This window comes from Austrofundulus limnaeus, unplaced genomic scaffold, assembly GCF_001266775.1.
Source record: "Austrofundulus limnaeus strain Quisiro unplaced genomic scaffold, Austrofundulus_limnaeus-1.0 Scaffold2, whole genome shotgun sequence".
In the NCBI taxonomy this organism is placed as follows: domain Eukaryota; kingdom Metazoa; phylum Chordata; class Actinopteri; order Cyprinodontiformes; family Rivulidae; genus Austrofundulus; species Austrofundulus limnaeus.
The window spans coordinates 9,225,284-9,230,589 of record NW_013952404.1 but is presented as its reverse complement, the minus strand read 5'-3'; positions in this window follow the sequence as shown (position 1 = coordinate 9,230,589).

Genomic DNA, 5,306 nt, shown 5'->3' with positions numbered 1-5,306 from the left:
GCTGTAATTGACTACAGATTATGTTGAAGTGTAAATTTGATTGCACAAAAAACCGAGGTAATTAAAGGCTATATCATTTGATGGAATGCACGATGCTGGCCACCTTGTAAACACAAGAACAAGCTCATGTGAGATCCCGCAAAATGTGTTTGCACATTAGTGTGCTGTGAATGACTCTCAGCTACCACCACACCAAATTTCAGCTCCGTTGTTTGTAAAAGTGACAAAGTTTTAGCCATCTTTGCGTTTCAAAATGTCTGTTATCACTGCCTTCGACAGCAGGCAGTGATAACAGATTGTTTTTTTGGTCAAAGTCACAGGAATTCCTTCAAACCTCAGCATCATTCTCCAATATTATTTTAATGACCCCTTGTAATACTTAAAACAGGTTTTTTTATTTATTTTTAAGACTTTGTTTGGCAGCAATTCTAAAGTAATACCCAACAAAATAACATGTTTTCATATTCAGGCATTTTTTTATTTCAACCTGGAGAGACTCACACAGAGCCAGATAGCAATAAAAAGTTTTAATGATGTGAATAGAAAAGTGTTTGGCACTTGGACCCCGGCATAAGAAGAAGGCGCTGTGAGTTAGATGTGGATGAGCAGCTTAGAATCAGGATTAGAGACCCCCACCCCCCACCCCCACTCCCCCAGAGCCCAGACTCTGGTGGTGAAGTGGAGCTGGGAGAACGAGGGTGGAGAAGGGGCAGAGGAGAGCTGAGGGAGCCATGGATGGAGGACCTTAAAAGTAAGGACTTGCTTGATGATTGGCTGAGGCGAAGCCAGGGTCCATTCTGATAGGCTTGCGGTGGAGATGCATTATGTGGTGATTAGATGTAGGTGACGCCTAGGCTTCATTTGTGATGCACTAAACCACAATTAATGAGATCTTTCATTAATTGGTCCACTACAGTCCAGTAAAAGGAAATGGAGCTCGTCATTTTATAAAAAAAATACTTTTAAAATCTGTTAAAAGTTACACTTAACCTTTGGCAGCTGTCTGTCAGAGAAGCTCGTTTCCAGTTTTGTCCCCTTTCTTTGTTTTCACTGACTGCTGACATATGGTGCAGATTAAACATCACACGTGGAACATATCATTCAGAGAAAAACTATCCTGCAAACCAAACAGACACAAGTAAAAAAAAAAAGTATGCACACTTCACGTTATCTGGTTTAAATTTCTGAATAACTCTATTCCAAGTAAGCACAGCGTAATTAGCTGAGCCAACAATGGATCTAAGGATGCTAATCTCCAGTTTAATTTAACACAACGTCTGACAGAAAATTGTCATTAAAAGGCTGATGGGTTCTCGAGCTATGGATTGGATCTTTAGATGCCAACGATGTATGAGTTTTAACAAAGATGTTAAACTGTGATATCTTTTTTAGCAAGCACAATTTTTAAATAGTGCGGTCATAAAGTTGTTTTACCAACTTGTTTTACTCTGTATGGTCACAGTAATATAGCTCTAGCAGAAAACTTTTGATCAAGAGAACCATATTTAATCAATCAGTGCTCCAGTTTAAACTCAAAACTTGTGTGTGGTAAATACCCACTTCCCAGTTCAACTGGGCCACAGCAAAAAAGAGACCAAATGAAGATATTACACTGCAAATTTAGCCATCGGCTGCTGACTTCTAAACCCTGTACACCTCCACCCAGTTGTGGGATGTTGTCATTTTATGGGTAAAACTAGAAGCACTCTGAGAGTGCAAACCTCCGCCAAAGCCAATTTCCCCCATCCTGTAATACAGTAAAAGCAGAGATGGAAGCACATTTGCCGAATAAGTTCTGACGTAGCGAACATTTAAGCAGGCTGCACAGAATTTCTTCCCGGTGGAGTCCAATGTGAAAAGAAAAAAGTCAGACTCGTCACCCGACGTTATTCGTCGTCAAACTGGTCTCGGATTAAGCTCCGAAGTTTTCATCAGTCACATTTCACCGTGTAAAACGTCTGTTTTATCCCATTTTATGAGTTTGTAATGGTTTGACTGTCTTCATGAAGTGCTTCCTGGTACAGTCGGCTCAGGGTTTTTAAAATTATTTATTTATTTTAAGTGAGAAGCAAAATACACCGTGTGAGCACTTTCAGCACAAACACTCCCACAAACTTCAGAGCAATCACACAATAAAGTTCTTATATGGAGGGGGTACCTGACAAGGTTGATCAGCTGTTCCCGCGGACAGTGCAGGTTCGGCTGGGCAGCAGCAGGACCCTCCTGCTGTCAGTGTCCTGTTATTCCCGTAACATGAAGAGAATCACATTTCTTTTTCTATGTCTCCAGACAGCATGTGACATCGCCAGAAGTAGTTGATAACAGAATAATCACAATTTTCCTGATAGACATCCTGGGATGTGTAATCCCAGTGAGTTAGCAACTTGGACTTCCTGTTTCCTACAACGACAGACAGACATACGCGACCGAAAACATTACCTCCTCCCCTTGGCGGAGGTAATAATTCAAGATGGCCGCCGCAACCAACTGACCTTACAAAATGTAAACATGGCATGACTTAGTCTGTTTTATACATATTAGGCTCAAGTTTGATGTGGCAATAAGTAACTAAGTGTCATTCACAACAAATCAATTGAGCTCTTCACACAGTGTAAGATGTTTGCTTTAAACTGGCAGTGGCTGCAGGAGTCAACTGTGTTTGTCTGTTAGCAAAATATCTCACAATCTATTTGATGAATGACACTCTCAGAAATGCTTTGTACGTCTACAGCTGTTTAACTTTAATCCAGTTTAATATGCCCTCACAGCTGATAAGTTTTAGCTAACACAAAAATGGCCAGATGCAATTCTACAGAGATAAAATCTAATGTGGTAGTAGCTGAGATTAGATGAGCAGTAGTCAACGATATGCATTCTTTTAATAAATTCTAGGCTTTTAATTAAAACTGAGTTTTAGTCAACTATAAAGTATATTTTTCTCCACTTCTCAGTTTTTTCACCACACAGCAAAGCTAAACAAGCAACCACGGCGCTGCGAGAAGCACATTCAAGCCCCAAATAGAAATCTCACTGGTTGCAAATGAATGCGACAAAATTTAGTTTAGGTATTTTTTTTTTCTCAGCAGTATAAATAATTTCACACACATCAATCTAGCATACAGATAACACAATAAAACTAGCCATTTGGTTCAAACTAATCTAGCTCAAAATCAGATGAGTTAATTTTTTTAAATCAGTAGTTTTAAAATGATTCACAAGACAAAGTGATAAAAATTTAATATATCTTACTGTAACAGATGATCTCTATCTGGGTCAAAACTTTACTCTCATTCTGCTGTTTCCAACATGCCATGTCCACCTGCATCTTCACAGATCTTTTATGTGATCCTTTCTTGGATGGTATTTACTTGCAGTCCTTCGCACAAACTCCAAGATGTTAGCTTTTATTTATGAGARGGAGTGAAATAGACTGGACTTGGTGTGCATGTAGTCATCTGGACTCAAATGTTAGGTAAACGTTAAAAGAACATTTGTAGTGTTTAAAAGAACAGTTCAAAATCCTGGTCTAAATTCCCTCCTTTATTGTGGTGATTGTTTATCCAAAGCAGATTTACCTTGGATGAACCAAAGTATTTGGCTGCGGGTAGATGTGGGCGAGAAAAAGAGACAGAGAGGGGAAAAAAAGAAAGAAAACAAGAAAAGACTGTGAGCAATCTGAGTCGGCAAAGCAAGAGGTTGATTTATAATTAGAGTGAATGTCTCTTCAATCCCCCTGCTGTTCTGCTGATGGATTCATCGCATAAAGAGGCTGCTTCACTGCTGTGAACCTAATTTGAATTCTGAAGCGCCACACATCTTCCCGCATTTAAAGATGATCTGGGAGAGTGAGGGCTGTGATTTTTATTCTTGTATGTATCAGATTGTCTCTGAGATGTGACAGTCACTCAGATTTATATCGGACAACAACAAGAACGTTTTAAAACAAACTGGTTTGCCAGCATAGAAGCATCTGAATGATAAAGTGCGAGCTGAAGTCTGCTGACATTTAAACGGAGCTGAAAGCTTGTAAGACAAAAAGATTCCRTAACACACTAAAATGAGTGGGAATTTGTTTGAACTGAGCAATACTGAGTAAAAAACTATTGACCAACATCTTCAAATGACGTTTATTGTTATAAGAAGCCCCCCACAACTCTGAAAAAGTTTAAATCACATGAGAAAGATGAGCAGGTCATCAGTCAGTCAACTTTAAAGGTCTGTGTCGGCTCATTAAGCAGAGTTCATGTGATGTAACACTGTCCAGCATTAAAATCATCTACAATACTGAGGCCCTGCACCGCTCTTTGAATAAAGGATGTTTGGGAAATGAGCAGAAGAAGCAAGGTGGACTTGAAATTACTGCAGGTCTTCAATATTGTAGAAGATGATTTGAATGGTGGACAGTGTTGCATCACGTGGCTCTGATCAAAAAAGGTCTAACAAGCCCACACTTCATAAATTAAGTCTATAATTCTAACCCATATTGGAGCATTTCCTGCTGTCTGCAGCTTCTCCATCAGCTGCCATTATTACCAGGATCCCACAGCTGTAAATAATATCTGAGTCAGCTTGTATATAAAGTAACAGATGTGTTGGATTGTTAAAAAAAATATATCCAGTTGTACTGGAAAAATAAGTGAAAAAAATCATACCACTGATTAGGTTTAAAACACTTTAATTTGAATACATGACATTTATATACCTAAGAAATACAACTCTTCGAGAGTCATAAGTGGTTTGTGTTTTAATAATAATAGTCATGGCAGATAAGAGAGACAGGATGACCGACTGTATCTTATTGATTTTAACAATATTTTACAAAATATCAAGAGTAAATCCCTGCGATGAGATTATTCCAAGTGTCAGAATCTGCCCACTAAAGACTGTCAGAATTGTTTTGAACAAAGCCTGATAAGACCATCATTCATCATAATGGGACGGCTGTCACCAGTCACTGTGGGTGGGAGATGGGGGACACCGTGGACTGGTCATAGGTCCATCACATTGAGACAAACGAGGCCATTCACACCTCTAGAACAATTTAGTGCTAACAATTAACCTAACACATGTCTGTGGGAGGAACCCAGAGTTCCCTGAGAGAAAATCACAGAAGAAAAGTTTTAAATAAATTTTATTTTTCCACAATCAAGCACATTTTAAAACCAGTAATGTCTGGAGTTTATATTGTTTCTTATGTTTGAAGCTCTGGAAAGGCAGCGAACTTCTCCTTTTATCTAAAGATTGTTTCTTTCACCAAAATAAAGCAATACTTCTAGAAAATTCTACAGATTCAGAATATATATATA